The sequence below is a fragment of the Schistocerca serialis genome, chromosome 9 (assembly GCF_023864345.2).
Source record: "Schistocerca serialis cubense isolate TAMUIC-IGC-003099 chromosome 9, iqSchSeri2.2, whole genome shotgun sequence".
Lineage (NCBI taxonomy): Eukaryota > Metazoa > Arthropoda > Insecta > Orthoptera > Acrididae > Schistocerca > Schistocerca serialis.
The window spans coordinates 487,738,857-487,758,786 of NC_064646.1; the positions used below are offsets into that span (position 1 = coordinate 487,738,857).

Below are 19,930 nucleotides of genomic sequence, written 5' to 3' on the forward strand. Positions count from 1 at the left end.
CAGGGGTCTTACTAAGATACGAGAACTTAACTTGAACAATCTACTTTGCTGAGAGATGTTGTGCTTCGCTACACACAGCACTTATGCAGTGGTAATGAAGGCTGTTGCAGGTTAAGTGTACTAATGTAAGCATACTATACAAATGTGCCATCTTGTGGCAATATTAAGTAATAAAACTGTCCCAGATGTTCAGCTGTGTTGAATGGTTAAACCCCCATGAACTTTTGACTGAATACTCCTTGGTCGCTGCAAGTGCTCATCAAATGTCACATCGTCAATGGGCTAGTCCTCATACTGGTAAACCTGTGTCGCCCACTGTAATGTAACAGGGGCTCAGTCTGTCACTAAATAATGCAACATTTGTGTTCCACACACGCCACCTATAATTTTTTTTTTTTTTTTGCTCCCCCCCCCCCCCCCTTGCCCCCCTCCCCAGCTATTTTCCAAGATTTTAGTTTGACAGCTTACTTAAATATGCTACTGCATTTCGTGCTTCCGCCACCCACAAAATCTTGAAAAAGCCTCAATTTATACAGCTCTTGTGCTCATCTGGAACTGCTCTAGAGTGTGCATTGTCTATCTGACACAAGGAAGACTCTGCTCACAAGGTAGGTTATGTAAGAGCCCTCTATCATCCTTCAGAGATCTCAAAAACTGTATTATTGCTGGAGGCCTAAAGAATAATTTAACGTTATGCCTCTTCAGGAGCCAGTTAAACTTCCCCATCACTGAACCTCAAAATGTCAATTAAACACAAATATCTTGCCTTGTTCTTGACACATTTTTTTATTGTATGCCTCATCTGAAATAATTTGTGAAATCAGGCAATGATGATATACATTTTCAAAGGGGAATTTCGATAGGTTACCGAAGTAATGTGCACAAAATTGAAAGCCGCATGCATTAGCAATGTATTGTCATTCATGAGAGTGTGCTGCGAAAGACCAGTACTGTGATCTTCTGACACAGCCCGCAACAGGTGAGAGCCTATTTAAACCCCTCCGTGCTATGTTCACACTCAGTTATCATGTTATTACTGCTGGCATACATTTGCCTTATCTTACTGTGGTAAGTGTATGTTATGGAGATTTGCATAAATGTCACAGTCTAATAAAGTAGTACTAATATTGTGAGTTGTGTATCTAAGTTACAACACAAGTGACAACGAGTGTGGGACTGTTCTCCCAGCAGTTTTCAGTCTCTGGTAGGTCCTCTGTTGCATCTACAATGTATGACAGTACTATTGATGACTTTATATGTCAGCTGGTTGATCAGCAAGGGGTTCTTACTGTGCTGTTGCAGAATCTCAGTTAACAGCGGGAGGCGTTTGCTACAGTGCAACACAATCAAATCCAGGTATTGCAAACACCTGCCTCTGTTTTGGCCAGTTATAGGTCTGTACCAATCTACATTGCCTGCCATGTCACTCCTTGCACCTCTTGGCACTACCCCTGCCATTTATCCCCCACCATTTCCTGTTTACGGTGAGTCTGTTGAAGAATGGGGAGCCTACAAAATATAGTTGCAGCAGCATTTTTCTGCATTTGGATTGACTGATTTTACCATATGCCGTGCTTTCTTTTTGTCTTTGTTATCACCTCGCACATATCAACTCCTTTGCCCACTGGCCCACCGCCACTCCCTTTTACTAACACATGTGATCTTCTTTCAAAATACTACCGTAATAGACGCATGTCACAGCCGCTCGAGTTGGATTCTGTCAGCGTCACAAGAAATTGGGACATTCTCCTATAAAGCTTGGGCAGCTGAGCATCACGGTTTAAGCCGTCATTGTCACTTTGTCACTGATGTACATTAGCAGTCGACTAAATGGTTTGTGATGCAATCATTTGGTTGGCCCCCGATCCTGAGGTTCATGAGCAGGCCTTTCAAAGTGAAAACCCCTTCCTCTCCAACATTCTGACTATTGCACAATCGTTTGAGGTCTCGAGGGTTGCAGGTACTCGAACTGAACTGTGGTTAGGTTGCAGAAGTTACCCCACTTCCACGCTCCATTTGTTGGACTGTTCGCAGGGTGAAGATGTGGTGGCAGTGGTCCATGCGCGAGCAGAACATCACGATGGCCAGCCCGTACCACTGCGGCAGCCATGGCTGCAGCAGCAGCACAGCACGCCCAGTTGCTGTTTTTGTCGTGGTCTTCAGTCCTGAGACTGGTTTGATGCAGCTCTCCATGCTACTCTATCTGTGCAAGCTTCTTCATATCCCAGTACTTACTGCAACCTACATCCTTCTGAACCTGCTTAGTGTATTCATCTCTTGGTCTACCTCTACGATTTTTACCCTCCACGCTGCCCTCCAATACTAAACTGGTAATCCCTTGATGCCTCAGAACATGTCCTACCAACTGATCCCTTCTTCTAGTCAAGTTGTGAAACAAAATCCTCTTCTCCCCAACTCTATTCAATATCTCCTCATTAGTTATGTGATCTACCCAGTAATGAGGTTAGGTTAGTGTTGTTTAACGTCCCGTCGACAACGAGGTCATTAGAGACGGAGCGCAAGCTCGGGTTAGGGAAGGATGGGGAAGGAAATCGGCCGTGCCCTTTCAAAGGAACCATCCCGGCATTCGCCTGAAACGATTTAGGGAAATCACGGAAAACCTAAATCAGGATGGCTGGAGACGGGATTGAACCGTTGTCCTCCCGAATGCGAGTCCAGTGTGCTAACCACTGCGCCACCTCGCTCGGTACCCAGTAATGAACAACAATTCAAGCACTTCACGCTTTCCTCTTGTCCGTCATATTTTGTCACTCAAGATAGGCCGGACTGTCCTAAGCAGTGCACCATTTGCCATCGGTGCAATAAAACAGGCCACATTGCTCCTGTTTGTAATGCAAAATTCCAACAGCCTATTGCAAATGCTGACATGGACGTCAATTGTGTATTGGCCGTCTCCGTTGATCCAGTAAGCTTTTTGTTGATTTCTAGGTTTATCATAAGGTTTTGCATCCAACAAACAGGCTATTTAGTCATTGTCAAGAAGCTGCCGTGATAGTTACACCTTTGCAGCAATTTCTAAGCTTCTGTCAATACTCAATCTATCATTGACACATATCCCTTACCACACCCTGATGAACTTTTTGCTAAGCTCGCTGGTGCTCAGTATTTTTCCAAGATCAATCTTTCCATTGCAGCTTCCCATTGATGCTGAGTCTCAATGGCTCTTGGTCGTTAATACGCCTTTTGGCTTGTATTAATACTTGAGGTTACCGTTTGCTGTGGCCAGTGCCCCAGTGAGTTTTCAACAGTTTCTCAAACAACTCACAAGGTCTGTGCCTGGCTGCGAAAACTACCTTGATGATATTGTGGTCTATATCTCCTCTACTGCTGAACATTCCAGCAACTTACGTACGCTCTTTTCAGTGTTATAGGCCACCAGGTTAAAATGTAATTTGGAAAAGTGCCGCTTCTTTCAGCCTTCTATTCTTTATCTTGGGTTGGTTGGTTAATTTGGGGTAGGGGACCAAACAGCGAGGTCATCGTCCCCATCGGATAAGGAAATATGGGGAAGGAAGTCAGCTGTGTCCTTTCAAAGGAACCATCCTGGCGTTTGCCTGAAGCAATTTACGGAAATTGTGGAAAACCTAAATCATGATAGTTAGATGTGGGTTTGAACTGGTGTCCTCCTGAATGCGAGTCCAGTGTGCTAAGCATTGTGCCACCTCACTCGGTTTTGTCTCGGGTTCAAGATCTCTACCACTTCATCAGCATGTCTCCTCTGTTATGGCTCTTCTGTGTCCTACATTAGCCAAAGAATTCCAGGTGTTTTTTTTAGGTATGATTGCTTATTATCATCAGTTTTTGCCAGGGGTGGCATCGGTTACACAACCGTTACATGCTTTGCTGCATAAGGGAATGTCCCTTCACTGTTTGCATATGTGTGAAACGGCGTTTTCCAAACCGAAATCTATGTTACAAGCTGCACCTTGCTTCATAACCTACAAACCGGCTCAACATTTAGTGTCAGCAACCAATTTATCGCAGCGTGGGCTGGGGGTGGTGTTCGCTCATAAACATTCTGATGGCTCCCAGTGGCCAATTGCATAAGCATCAAAGATCCTTAATTCAACCCAGACTAGATATTCACAAATAGAGAAAGAATCCCTTGCTATTGTTTATGCCTTAATAAAGTTTCACATTTTCCTCTATTACATCTCCTCATGGATCACAAGCTTTTAGTTTTGCTGTTTAACTCGTCAGTGTTGTTGCTGGACAAAGCAGCACAGGGCACTGTTCCTCTCTCGGTACAACTACGAGATTCACTTCTGCCCCAAGGCTAAACACACGAATGCTAACGTGCCCTCTCATCTTCCAGCTGGCCAGGACCCAGTTTTTGTTAGGGAAGAGTTACTCTGTTCCCACATTGACGAATGCGCTCAAGAAACTGTTGACGGTTTTTTGATCACTAGCATTCGAGTTGTGCAAGTTACTGCTATGATCCGATTTTATGGAAAGAAGGCTACTGCAAACAATAGGGCTGGCCTGAGGCACCTCCATAATGGTCATCTGATCCCCTCCATTACTACTGTGTGTTTCGCCATCATTTCTCTATTGATGGTGTTCTACTCCTTGATACAGACTACTCAGCTCCTCGCGTAGTGGTTCCCTTAGCTCTCCATTTGGAGATCCTGCAATTGCGGCACACTGATCACTGGGTAGAAGGTGGGGCAAAGGGGGGAGGGGAAGGTGTCACGCACCACGGTGTTAGCCTGCTGTCGTGTTTTTTGGTCCGGTCTGGACGGCAACATCAATTGTTTGGTTACAGTACGTTCTCAATGCACATTGCAGAAAGCTGCCCAGCAGGCAGTGTTGTATCCGTGGCAACAACCTTCGCAGGCCTGGGACCATCTCCACATTGATTTCGTCGGCCCTTTCCTCAGTAATAGTAATTGATACATTCTCTCGATTCCCATATGTTGTTTGTTGCATGTTAATTTTGGCCTCTGCCACTGTGGCAGCACTGCTGAAAATTTTTTCCATCAAAGGACTTAAGGCAACATCTGTCTCTGATAATGGCCCTCACTTTGTGTCACAGGGGTTTGCCGCCTCCTGCAACACCTGCGGGATTTGTCACAGTTTTGCGCCCCCCCCCCCCCCCTTCACCCGTGCAGACCAACAGGTAGGCTGGAAAGTTAGTTAGAAAATTTCAACTGCAAATGAAGAAGTACGTGATCCGGTGCCCATTTGACATTGCCTCAGATGAATTTCTGTCTTCCTATCAGTTCATACCACTCGGCAACAACAGTCCTGCCGAGCTGCACAGGCGTCAACCTTGGACGCTCCTGCTTCTCTTGCGACACGGCCAGGGACACCAACTCGTGCAGCCATCATCCCATTTCCAGCCTGAGGTGGCCATCTGGGCACGAGCGTTCGGTCGTTGCCCAAAATGGATTCCCGCCATCATCTCCCGATGCCGCAGCCACTGTCTCTGTGATGTTCATATGGAGGAGGCCTTCTGTGCACACCATTATGATCGGTTGTGCCTGTGTGTGGATGACCAGACGCGCCTGGCCAAGACACCGACGTCACCACGCCAGTCTGCATTGCTTGGCGGATCACTTAACGCGGCTGTGTCCCTGCCACGACATACGAGGAGTTCTCCAGCATCGGAGGACAAAGGTGGCACAGTTTCTCAAATACCGCTACCGCTACCGATACCGATGTAGTCACCATCCACACCAGAGCAGTCTCCTCCGCCTCAGCCGCCAATTGCAGGGACCCACCTTCACCAGGTCCTAGGCCTGATACGGACCCAAAGCTTGTGCTGATGTCACCCATCCTACCATACAGGTTGCCACAAGACAGCAGACTATGATGCTGCCCACTGACCAAGTACTTCAGATCATATGCCCCAGTATCAGCACATCATCTCAGTCAGTCTTGCAGAGGAAGATGCTACAGGCACCTGGCAAATCTGAGCTGTTCCCCAATGGAAGAGGACCGATGTACACTCAATTGAAATCCATGTGTATTAGCGTATCATACGAAAGAGTGAGGCACAAGAGAGCGATACTGTGAACTTTCAATAGAGCCCGCCATGGGGGCGTGCCTACTTAAACCTTGCTGCACTACTCTCGTGTTCAGTTATGTCATTCCTGCTTGCATACATTTGCTTTATCTTATTGTGTACAGTACAGTACAGTACAGTGACTGGCATATATCCCATGGTCTAATAAAGTTGTAATAACATTCTTGGTTGTGATGTGTGTCCAAGTTACAATAGTGCTTACGGGTGTTCTGCCAATGTGTTGTTTCTATTTTACGTGCTATATTTCAACAACCGACCCATTGCCTTCTTCAGGTACTTCGAGTTTTGCTGTTATCTGCACTTGCTGCCTGGACTCCAGCCAGACTGGCTTAAATTAACACTTAACAGCAAAACTTGCAGCACGTGATGAAGACAGCTAGGTCGGTTGTCCATGTATAGCACATAAAATGGAAACAATGAACTGACAAAACACCCAAGAGCTGACTATTAATCAACCACATCAAGAAAACCTGAGACATCATAAGGTACTCAGTTATCTTGTGGCATATTTTTGGCATTTGAAATGAGTTTTGCAGAAAAGACTAATACAATTAAAGTTTTCTCTCTTAAATATTGTGCAAATGGATACTTTCATTTAAGTCAATCAAGGTTGTTGCCAATGTAGAACTCTGAAAGTGATCTTTCTCGGGTATGTCAGAATTTTTTGCATGTGACATTTGGAAAGGACTGATTAATAAATCACATATGTTGCAAATGTGTAATATAATAGTTAAGATTAGTTTCAGTCAATCATCCATCATTAGTGGCACCTCTATTACAAAGGACACACATTTATTTTAATATGTTAGCTGTAGTTTATATAGTAGCATTTTATGTATATGTGACTTTTAATATCATTTGTGACGTGATTTGCCTTATATGTAATACTTTTTATGGTATGCCAATGATGATATTTCATAATATTTGCATAATGATACGATTATATGATTTATGTATGTACATATATGCAATCAGCACCAGGTATTGTTTACAAAAACATATGCAGTAATCATTGTCAGCTGCTGTACATGCAAAGATTATTATTTCTAACACATCACAGAATTTTACTTGAAGAAACAGAAAACGAAACAGACACACAATGGAACAGCCAATAAAAAATATCACAGTTATGGTTCAACATTAACAAGATAATCAAATAAACTTTTTAAACCTCGAAACCACAACAAATGGAGCTATGCATAAATTCAACACCTATCGAAAACAGACCACCACAAACTGTACAGTGCACATTATCTCGTCATCTGGCGGCACAAAAAAGAAGAATATTTCTGAACGTGAATAGGGAGACTAATAATGTATCCACTGACTCAAGAAAAAGTCTTCAAATCAGACACTAACAAGAACAATAAAAAATAATTGTTATAACTCCACCATTGACAAAATTTATATCAGAAAACAACATACAAATGAAACAAAATAAAAGACAATATTACCTTAACAAGGACAAATTATAGCAAGAATAAACAATTCATTATTATACTACACTGGGGAAAAATTTCATATAAAATTACACTCGCACTTTAGAAAACCAATCTAAAAATATGCTTCCAAACATACAGCACATCACACACATAGCATGCTGTGATCACTAATTTGTCATAACATGGAAAAATCCCATAAATTTGCACATTCGGATGTTTATAAGTTAAAATGTGGTAACTATGAGCAGATTTATGTACGACAAACTGGACAAAATTTCAAAATGAACTACTCTTCATTTTGTACTTCAGCATCTGCAATGGTATGACAACTACACTGTCAGCACGGTTCCTTCACGGGCCGAAAGTGGCTCGATAACAACCCAGGAACAGAAGACCGTGAGAGGAAATAAAAACTCGCATTGAGTGTACGCAGAAAGTCCGAGCCCACATAGAAAAGTGCACAGAGATAACACAGCACACGGTTGGCGGGTGCGACTGTCGTCAGAGTACTCGGCAACAATGCTCGGCGTGATGCGTGCGGCAAGGTCCACAGTAGCTGAAGTTGGCTTAAGCCCTGGCTCGCTCGGCTTATTGCCAACCGCAGGTAATGCCTCCATCAGCAGGTCTGCCCAAACTATGCATCCGTGCACCCTCCGTGGCAGCTTTCCAAACTATTCCACGGCATTACGCAGGCCAGTTCTTCTCCCTCCATCACGATTACTGCTGGTGAGGATACTACATCCATCCCATCCCCAAAAGAAGGCTATATAGGGCATAAAATGGCCGGGCTCAGGTCTCGACCTCCAGCATAGAATTGCAGTGGTCACTGGAGAAGCTGGCAGCAGATTGACCGCTAAAAGATGTTATGCCAACACCGCCAGTTCCACCAGAAGCAATTGGTGGGTGGCTGTCCATTGGCAGCAATGGAGGCAGCCACTTCCATCAGCGAGGGGGGAGAGGAGGAGGAGGAGGGTGGATGAAAGACGAAAACCCACACACTCCACATTGGCAGGCACAGGTGCAAGTCTCAGTGGGGACCAAGACTGCAGACAATGGAAGGACAGTAGAGGAGACAGCAACAGGGAAGCATGCAGCTGCAAGTGGGAGCCTACACTTGAAAGAATGTCATGACCGATCATACCACCTGACTGACCAGAAGACTGCAGTGATAACAACCTGACAGGGCATGGGCACAACTGTTTTGCACAATGAGTCAGCTTCTGCCTACTGGCACCCAGCACAAACAGCTGCTGAACTCTGACAACCGCCATGAGACCTCACAGCCATCCTGCCGACCTGGCAGCCCCGAAAAATGCAGCGGGCCACGGTGGTTTGTGGCACGTGACTCAGGATGCGACAAAGCAAGGAAACACTGTGGCCAGCGCCCGTGCAAATGTTCTGCCAGACTGCACCCACTGACGTATGGTACATAGCCAGAAAAACTGACAACACACCATTGTAGGAAGACACAAACACTGACCTTCATTTGGGTCTTGACTGTCCGCACGGTGCACTCCACCTCCGAGTTAGAAGCAGCGTGAAACGAGGTGTTAGTCAGATGCCTGATACTGTTACAAATGCAAAAGTCTTCTTACTCCCACGATAAATTTCCTACCATTACCAGACATGAGGTTACCGGGCAACCCTCAATGACAAAAATAATCAATAATACACAGTGGCAGCTGACGATGTGGAGAGCAGTTCGACTATGTATGGGAAACTGGACAATGCATGGACTACTGACGACCACATGCTGCCCAAAAACTGACACACAAAATTGGAGCACAGCCTATCCCAAGAGCACTCCGAGACCGACAGAGGAGAAAACTGTCACGGCAGTGTACTGTGCTTCTGTGCATGAGCCCTGAAAGCCTTCACCAGACTTACGATGCCACAATCGATCGCAGGTCAGTACACACGTGATGTTGCGCCAATGCCTCAGTGTGAGGTGTACCGAGTGCAATGCGTGCAGCAACTGGAGTATGCAAGGGCACAATGGCAGGGGGCCACCACTCGACTATGTGCCACATGGCCACAGCAAGGAGTGCAAATAGTAAAAGGGAATGGATTGAGATACTAAATGCACTTTGTCAACAATCTGGAAACCGAAGACAGAACAGGTGTCCAGCCCATAAATATTCTGTGCCAACTGTGAACTGAGCACTAACAATGTTAAGTCGTTACTCCACATTCTTGTAATGCACAAGGATGGAGAATCGTCTCTCTAAACGAATGAATTGTTTTGTTATAAGACACATGACACAGCAGCCATTGCAACTCTCAACACTCCAAGGGCCTGTATATATCTAAATTAATGATGCTGACCATTACTCCAGTATCAACTCGAAATTCGACTGGCTGCCCTTCCACAAACATCAGCAAAATATGCTGGGGGTGATCTGTGTGGGGTAGTAGGGATGCTCCCACAGTTCAGTGAAAACACCGGGGTGTCCGTTAACTGACTCACGGGTCACCAACTGTCGCAAACAGTTGCCAAATGTACTACCCAGTGGCATACACCACATGTGGCTTCCACATGCAGGGAATCTCGATGACATTCAAGAAATGACAACTGGGTCAGGGCCACTGGTTCACATGTCGGGCGGAAGGAGATTGATGTCAGGGACCTGAAAACTGCCGCAAGAGGGAATTACGGTGCCACAATTGACGTGAAACTGCTGAGCTCGGCACAGGCAAAAGTCGGCAACAGCACAATTCTGTGGCAGAACTGTCAAAGGCATCAACATACAGCGACTCGGTGGGAGGTGGAGGCCACATGGGTTCCCCCCATGGGGCACCAGGTACAGTTTATCATGCACACCTAACTCAGCCAACTGCAATTATCAGAAAGGATATCCCTCACTGCCACTGTCAGCTCACACAAGCCCGCAATCTGGGTAACTTCACCTAAAGAAGGGTCGCATGAAATTGATGCCCTAATCTCGACTTTGGTATCGGGTGCTGACAGGACAATTAAGTCTCAAATTAGCAAGTCCAAATAAGAAGAAGCACATTTGGGACATTCAAACTGACACTCACTTAACAGACTCTGCAAATCAGCAATCTGGCCTTTGTACGACTGCCCAGGGTGCTTGTGGTGCTGGTTAAACCGAAAACGTGCTGCTACCACACAGGCTCAGTGTCTGAAATATTGCATTAGCAACTGACACAGCTCGTCAAAGAGGAGTTCCTCATACTCAATGGAGAGCTTCAAATTTTGGACAACTTCGTACAAACCTGCACTGCTCAACAATGACGAGGCAGCCTTATAGACTAGATTGATGTTACGCCTTACCTGGCAGAGCAGCAATTGACACTTTCCTACATTACTTGAGGTTTACTGAGTAAAAACTGTGATAATGCCCGAGTAAATGAATTTCCTCCCATAAGTGAACAGGAGATGAAAATATTGCTCTTACAACAACTTTAAATTCCCTGGTGTGGATCGCGTCAGGTCGTAAAGGGGCATGGCTCAGTCCACTCTGCCTTCTTGCTCCTTGTCCGGTGGCCACTGACTCATCCCATTACTTGAACAATGCCAAAGAAGATATCAAAACACATTCAGTTAAGGACACTGAAGGAAACTAACTGACTACATTAGGTAATGAATGAGTTTGCCATGCAAAAGTAAGTACAGCTGGAGGGTTTCTTTTCTGTCTGCATTTTACAATTTTGAGGGGCCAGAGGCACCTTTCACATTATCCTACCAAGCCCAAATTTCATACAACTTATTCTTGCTGAAAAAAGGAAATACATAAACAGTTTAAAAAATGTGCCCATGTAAGAGCAAATCTACTCCCCCCCCCATAAAATTATTTATGTTATTCTGAATTCTGAAGCGTGAAACTTACCCCAAGGAATACTTCACTAAGAAGTTAGTGGTACATTGCCAAGAAAATTGCCAGACGATGATAGAATTAATGAATGGCTAAATACTGCAGGTCTATCGCGCTGGTCTGCTACACCAGGGTTGGATGACTTTAACGACCACTTCACATATAAAGTACAGAATAAAGCTACTGTGCCAAAGGCAGACTTAGCCATTACATCTGGATATATGTCTTCAGTACTGCAGGTGCTCGATATGATAAAAAAAAAATCCATTTGTAGAACAGCTCTAAAAATGCTGCTTGTTTGGTTTTTAAAAGTGCATCATTCCCTCATTCCATAACGTATGATTAAAAAACCACCACTCAGCTTTACAGACGAGTGGATTGTCCCTTTGTGCCATAAAATGTCACCATATTTTATCATCAAAAAGCTGAATAAGTGCTGTGTGTCCAAATCCCAGGATAAACACTTCAGTTACTTAGTGAGGAGAGTGACGAAAATACTGACTGAAAGGAACACATACATGTCAGCAAATAGGCTGGTATTTCTGTATAATTTATCTACATTACAACATAAACATGTCTAGAGAGTGACACTCTCAATAATAAAGGGTGTGGCTTATATCTAAGCCTATGAGCTTATGTGTAATGTTCATAAAGTAGAAGCTCAAATTGCTGTGGGCCGATATACTGCAGGTTCAGATATAACACAGTATAAAGTATGTTCCCCAAAATAAAATAGTTTATGAATGATTTCTGCACTCTCGGTATATCTTATGAACATGAAAAAAATCTTATTACAGTCTGATGTAGCCTTTCTGCAGTACGATTTACTGCTGCAACCTCCGAGCTCTTTAAACAATAACCAAAATAGATGGACATAATTAAACTCAATCTTTGGTTTGTCTTATCAACATATGAGGAGTGTAGCTGGACAGAAGCGCACAACTTCAACGGTCATTAGCGCCCAGACTACGTTAGGAATGCACCGCGAGGCACAAGTTTAAAACAGCAGCTAAAAGGGAAAACACAATAAAATATAGACAGGCATAGGATTAAAAAAAACAGCATAATCAAATGTCAGACAGGTTGGTCAAGTTGATAAAACGAAGAACGCGAGCACCTGCTCCTGGGTCATCCGCTAAAATGGCATCGAGAGTACGTGGCAGGCCAAGATCAAGACGCAGTGTAGTAAAATCCGGACAGGACGTTAAAATGTGGCGGACCGTCAGCAATTGCCCACATGGGCAGAACGGCGCCAGCGCAGCCATCAGCAGATGGCGATAGCTGAACCGGCAGTGTCCAATTCGTAACCGAGCTAAAATCACCTCCTCCCGCTGAGAGGGGCGTGAGGAGGACGTCCAAGCCGCAGGAAGAGGTTTCAAGGCCCGAAGCTTGTTGTCCGTAAGTGTAGCCCAATCGGCATGCCACAGCGATAAAATGCGCTGACAAATGACTCTGCTACAAACTGATGAAGGGACACAACAAGAAGCTGTCCGAGGCTGGAGGACCGCAGCCTTGGCCGCGGCATCTGCAGCTTCGTTCCCAGGGATACCGACATGGCCAGGACCCCACATAAAGCTAACCGGAGAACCGTCGTCCACCAGCTGCTGAAGAGAGCGTTGGATCCGGTGCACGAGAGGGTGAACCGGATACGGATCACTGAGGCTCTGGATGGCGCTCAGGGAATCGGAGCAGATGACATAAGCAGAATTTCGGTGGCGGCAGATGTAAAGAACAGCCTGGTAGAGGGCAAAGAGCTCAGCTGTGAAGACCGAGCAATGGCCACGGAGCCGGTATTTGAAACTTTGTGCCCCGACAATAAAAGAACAACCGACCCCGTCGTTGGTCTTAGAGCCATCTGTATAAATGAAGGTCATATTAATGAACTTCGAACGAAGTTCGACAAAATGGGAGCGGTATAATGAACCGGGGGTAACCTCCTTTGGGAGCGAGCTGAGGTCAAGGTGAACGCGAACCTGAGCCTGGAGCCAATGTGGCGTGTGGCTCTCGCCCACTCTAAAGGTTGCAGGGAGTGAAAAATTAAGGTGTTGAAGGAGGCGACGAAAGCGAACTCCAGGGGGTAGCAGGGCAGAGACATACAACCCGTATTGACGATCGAGAGAGTCGTCAAAAAAGAAACGATAAGACGGGTGGTCGGGCATTGACAGTAGCCGACAGGCATACCGACAAAGCAGTATATCGCGCCGGTAGGGCAGTGGCAATTCACCGGCTTCAGCATGAAGACTCTCGGCGGGACTAGTATAAAATGCTCCGATCGCAAGACGTAAACCCCGATGTTGTATGGAGTTGAGGCGGTGCAAGATGGACGGCCGTGCAGAGGGGTATACGAAGCTCCCATAATCCAGCTTTGAGCGGACGATCGACCGATATAGGCGAAGTAGGGCGGTTCGATCCGCTCCCCACGACATACCACTGAGAACACGGAGGACATCTAGAGAACGGGTACAACGTGCAGCCAAATAAGACACATGTGGAGACCAGCTAAGTTTCCTGTCAAATGTAAGACCTAAAAATTTTGTTGTCTCCACGAATGGGAGAGCAATGGGACTAAGTCGTGAGGACAGTGGGAGAAACTCTTTGTAGCGCCAGAAGTTAATACAGACCGTCTACTCGGCAGAAAAACGGAAGCCATTGGCGACACTCCAGGAGTAAAGACGGTCAAGAGAACACTGAAGACAGCGCTCCAGTAAACATGTACGCTGCGCGCTGCAATAGATGGTAAAATCGTCCACGAAAAGGGAGCCTGATACATCAGCTGGGAGGCAACCCATTATTGGATTGATCGCTATGACGAAGAGAGCGACGCTCAAAACTGAGCCCTGTGGCACTCCATTCTCCTGGCGAAAGGTGTCCGACAGGACAGAACCCACACGTACCCTGAACTGTCGATCCATTAAAAAGGAACGAATAAAAAGAGGGAGGCGACCGCGAAGGCCCCATGTATGCGTGGTGCGGAGAATGCCCGCTCTCCAACAGGTGTCGTAAGCCTTCTCCAAATCAAAGAACACAGCCGCGGTCGGGCGCTTCCGCAAGAAGTTATTCATAATGAAGGTCGACAAGGTTACCAGATGGTCAACAGCAGAGCGGTGCCTACGAAATCCACATTGTACATTGGTAAGTAGGCGTCAAGATTCGAGCAGCCAAACCAAACGAAAGTTAACCATTCGTTCCATCACCTTACAGACACAGCTGGTAAGGGAGATGAGTCGATAACTGGAAGGCAAGTGCTTGTCCTTCCCCAGCTTAGGAATCGGTACAACAATAGACTCGAGGCAGCATGCGGGAACATGTCCCTCAATCCAGATGCGATTATAAGTACGAAGAAGGAAACCTTTACCCGCAGGAGAAAGGTTCTTCAGCATCTGAATATGAATAGAATCAGGCCATGGAGCGGAGGACCGTGACCGGGCAAGTGCATTTTCGAGTTCCCGCATGGTGAAAGGGGCATTATAACTTTCACGATTCGAGGAGCGGAAGTTAGGTGGCCTAGCCTCCTCTGCCTGTTTTTGGGGGAGGAAGGCGGGGTGGTAATGAGCGGAGGTCGAAACCTCTGCGAAAAAGTGGCCGAAGGCATTGGAGATATCCTCAGGGGCCACAAGGACGTCATTCGCGACTGTCAAGCCAGAAACTGGTGAGTGGACCTTAGTGCCAGATAGACGGTGCAGGCTACCCCAGACAACAGAAGAAGGAGTAAAACTGTTGAAGGTGTTTGTGAAAGCAGCCCAGCTGGCTTTCTTGCTTTCTTTAATAATACGACAGCACTGCGCACGTAATCGTTTATAAGTGATACAATTCGCCACTGTAGGGTGGCGTTTAAAGGTGCGTAAAGCACGTCGACGAGCACGTAAAGCGTCTCTACATGCTGCGGTCCACCAGGGGACCGGTACGCGATGTGGAGAAGAAGTAGTGTGAGGGATGGAATATTCAGCAGCAGTGAGAATGACTTCCGTGAGGTGTGCGACCTGACTATCGCAGCTTGTGAAGGTTTGATCCTGAAAGGTCGCCCTGGAAGAGAAGAGCCCCCAGTCTGCTTTGGAGATGTTCCAACCAGCTGAGCACGGAGAGGGGGTATGATGCAGGAGATGGATGACACACGGGAAGTGGTCGCTCGAATATGTGTCAGAAAGGGCATACCACTCAAACCGGCGTGCAAGTTGGGTAGTACATATAGAGAGGTCTAAATGGGAATAGGTGTGAGATGTGTCCGAAAGAAAAGTAGGGGCGCCAGTATTGAGGCAGACAAGATTGAGCTGGTTGAAAAGGTCTGCTAACAGGGAGCCCCTCGGGCAGGATGCTGGAGAGCCCCAAAGGGGATGGTGGGCATTGAAGTCTCCAGTTAACAAAAATGGTGCAGGTAGCTGAGCAATAAGTTGCATCATGTCTGCCCTGGTAACGGCAGACAACGATGGAGTGTAAACGGTACAAATAGAAAATGAACTGCCTGCAGGCCGGTGTGCAATGTGACGGGATCATAGTAAATATCATCCCGGACCAGCAACATAACCCCTCCATGAGCCGGAATACCTACCACAGGGGGTAGGTCAAAACGCACAGAGGTGCAGTGTGCCAAGGCCATGTGATCGCATGGGCGTAGCTACGTTTCCTGGAGGGCTACGACAAGCGGACAGTGCAAGCGGAGCAGCAACTTCAAGTCCTCTCGGTTGGAGCGAATGCTGCAAATATTCCAGTGAATAAGTGCCATCGTGAGAAGAAAAGGAAGATGAAAGAAGGGGTCACCTCGAAGGCCGCTGAGGGCCTGGCTTCAAGCGAGTACTGCCGCCGCTATCAGTAGGTGGACAGTCATCGTCCATTGGTTCTATAGGTTCATCGGCCATCTCGTTAAGATGGCCGGGAGGAGGAGCTTCCTCCGCTGGTGGACGGCCAGATGTTCGGCTATCAGCGGTGCGGCCAGGCGAAACAGATGACGGCCTGGGGCGGCAACCGCTGGGTGGCGCAGGAGAAGAAATGCGCCGTGGCAGAGAAGGAGAACTGTGCTTCCTATGAGCCTTCTTGGAAGGTCTTTTAGTGGAAGTACTGGTCGACGGCTGGGAATTCGAGGTACGTAAGAAGTCTGCACGGGACGGTTCCTTCTTGAAGGCCCATGCATCTGACTTCTGGGTCTACGTCTTGGCAGAAGCTGATGAAGGTGCCTGTGTTGGACGGGTGACGGGAGGAAGAGGAGACGTCGACCGCGCGATCTTAGCACTGGCCGAACGGACGACTGTGGTGCTGAAGGTCAGATCGCATGTCTGCGTCGCCACCTCCCTGGTAGTCCGAGGAGAGGCGAGGACAGTACTGTATTTCCCTGCTGGGAGCAGCGTGGGCTTCCTACTAAAATAGCTTGCAAGCAGCCGAGGTGGACACTTTCTCTTTGGCCCGAATTTCTTGGATACAGCATTCTTCCTTGTAGATGGGACAGTCACGGGAGAATGCTGCATGGTCACCCTGACAGTTCACACAACGAGGAGACGGAGGTGGACAGTCACCCTCATGGGCATCCCTGCCACAAGTGACACATTTAGCCGCATTGGAACAAGACTGGCGAGTGTGATTAAAACGCTGACACTGGTAGCAGCGCGTAGGTGTCAGGACATAGGGGCGAACAGAAATAACCTCGTAGCCCGCTTTGATACGCGACGGCAGCTGAACACTAACAAAGGTCAAGAAAAGTGTCCAGGTTGGTACAAGGTCATTGTTGACCTTTTTCATGACCCTATGGACAGCCGTCACGCCCTGCTCAGCGAGGAAAGACTGAATCTCCTCGTCAGTCAATCCGTCGAGTGATCGAGTATATACCACACCACGAGACGAATTCAAAGTGCGGTGAGCCTCCACCCGGACAGGGAACGTGTACAGGAGTGTGGCCCGAGGCAGTTTTTGTGCCTGAAAGGCGCTCTCAGTTTCTAGTAACAAGGTACCATTATGCAACCTGGTACACGACGACAGAGCCGGCTATGGCATCTACGCCCTTTTGGATAACGAAATGGTTGACAGAGGAAAAATCTTGCCGTCCTCAGATCGAGAAACTATGAGGAACTGTGGGGCAGGCGGTAGTACTTTTGTCACTCGTAGCTGGTCAAGTTTCCGTTTATGGGCAGAAGTCGAGAGAGAAGAAGAAGAGAAATCCATTGCGGAGGAATCCCCCATGATTGCCAGCGTCTCCGATGGTGCGCTCCTTCCTTGTGGGGACCGTCTCAGAGGGCACTCCTGCCTTAGGTGAATGTTTACACCTCAGGTCACACCTCCCGAGAAACAGACGGAGGGACCAATCGGCATGGTCAGAAGGTATCAGCTCAGGCAATCACCCCTCCCTGGGCCTGGCCTGTACCAGGGGGTACGTGTGCGCCTTACTTGTCTACCCAGGGCGGGGAATTACGCGTTACCCCGTCACCGGCTTCGCGTGCGAACGCGTGGGTCGGCCTTCAGGCGCGCACAGGGAGGAAGGAAGATGAGGAAAAAGGAGAGGGAGAGGGAGAGAGAGGACAGACTGTCTCAAACGCCGAGGTGGAGGCCAGAGAAGGCAAGGAGAAGAAGACAAGGGAAAGAGTAAGGAAGACAGTGAGATGGAGAAGAGCAAAGAAAGGAACCAACCAAAGGAAGGAAGAAACGAGACGAAGTGAAAATATCATGTGAGTGTAGTGTATCTGAAGAAACAATCAGATGATGAGTGTAAGAAGAAAATAAATTTGAAGTTCTGTAAACACAGTTGAAAATAATGTGGGAATGAACAGAAAAAGGGCTACACTAGGAAAAGACAATTAACTTGACAAATGCCTTTGTTAGTGAAGGTGTGCCACTTTCTGGGTCAATTATTAAAGCCCAGGCTGAAAAAATTCACTTTGTTCTCAAGTAAACCAAAGATTTTATGGCTTCCAATGGATGATTTTCAAGATGGAACTTTCACCACAGAGTTTGTCAAATGACCACTGAACAAGTTAAAGATGGAATTTGCCAAGCGACCACTGAAGGAGAAGCAAGGTCTTGCAACGGTGAATCTGCTTTCCAGTTTCCTGAAATTCTACACAAAGTAACAGTACATAGAAGTTTAAATGACCATCAAGTGTTTAATTGTGATGAAACTGTGCTTTAATATTAACTGCTTCCAACCAGAACCCTCTAAACATAAAAAAGGAAGAAAAAAAATCAAGAAATAAGTTGGGTTTGAAAATGAATAAAGATCGAATAACCCTGTTCTTTACTGCAAATAAATTGGGCAGCCGTAAGCTGAAACCTCTTTGTATACGTAAAAGTAAATGCCCAAGATGTTTCAAGCATGTAAATGTATCATCATTTCAAGTCATGAATACAATAGAGGGAAACATTCCACGCGGGAAAAATATATTTAAAAACAAAGATGATGTGACTTACCATATGAAAGCGCTGGCAGGTCGATAGAAACACAAACACACACATACATACACACAAAATTCTAGCTTTCGCAACCAATGGTTGCTTCGTCAGGAAAGAGGGAAGGAGAGGGAAAGACGAAAGGATGTGGGTTTTAAGGGAGTGGGTAAGGAGTCATTCCAATCCCGGGAGCGGAAAGACTTACCTTAAGGGGAAAAAAGGACAGGTATACACTCGCACACACACATATCCATCCGCACATACACAGTATGTGTATGTGCGGATAAATATGTGTGTGTGTGTGTGTGTGTGTGTGTGTGTGTGTGTGTGTGTGTGTGTGTGTGGAGGGGGGGGGGGGGGCGCGCGCGTGTATACCTGTCCTTTTTTCCCCATCAGGTAAGTCTTTCCGCTCCCGGGATTGGAATGACTCCTTACCCTCTCCCTTAAAACCCACATCCTTTCGTCTTTCCCTCTCCTTCCCTCTTTCCTGACGAAGCAACCATTGGTTGCGAAAGATAGAATTTTGTGTGTATGTATGTGTGTGTTTGTGTTTCTATCGACCTGCCAGCGCTTTCGTATGGTAAGTCACATCATCTTTGTTTTTAAATATATCATTTCAAGTCACTTACACATATTCAAAAAATGCTCAGATGTCATCTGAGCTTTTCACCAATTGGCCAGATTGTAGCTGACAAGGACATTATTGTTGTTGTTGTTGTGGTCTTCAGTCCTGAGACTGGTTTGGTGCAGCTCTCCAGGCTATGCTATCCTGTGCAAGCTTCTTCATCTCGCAGTACCTACTGCAGCCTACATCCTTCTGAATCTGCTTAGTGTATCCATCTCTTGGTCTCCCTCTACGATTTTTACCCTCCACGCTGTCCTCCAATGCTAAATTTGTGATCCCTTGATGCCTCAGAACATGTCCTACCAACCGATCCCTTCTTCTAGTCAAGTTGTGCCACAAACTTCTCTTCTCCCCAATCCTATTCAATACCTCCTCATTAGTTACGCGATCTACCCACCTAATCATCAACATTCTTCTGTAGCACCACATTTCAAAAGCTTCTATTCTCTTACTGTCCAAACTATTTATCGTCCTTGTTTCACTTCCATACATGGCTACACTCCATACAAATACTTTCAGAAACGACTTCCTGACACTTAAATCTATATTCGATTTAACAAATTTCTCTTCTTCAGAAACGCTTTCCTTGTCATTGCCAGTCTACATTTTATAT

At 46.4% G+C, this 19,930-nt stretch overlaps 1 protein-coding gene across 1 annotated transcript in view; it reads right to left on the reverse strand.

The window, feature by feature from the left end:
• The window catches only part of LOC126419122 (ribosomal RNA small subunit methyltransferase NEP1), a 51,297-nt gene that overhangs the window by 14,662 nt on the left and 16,705 nt on the right, over nucleotides 1-19,930 (reverse strand). The window lies entirely within an intron of this gene.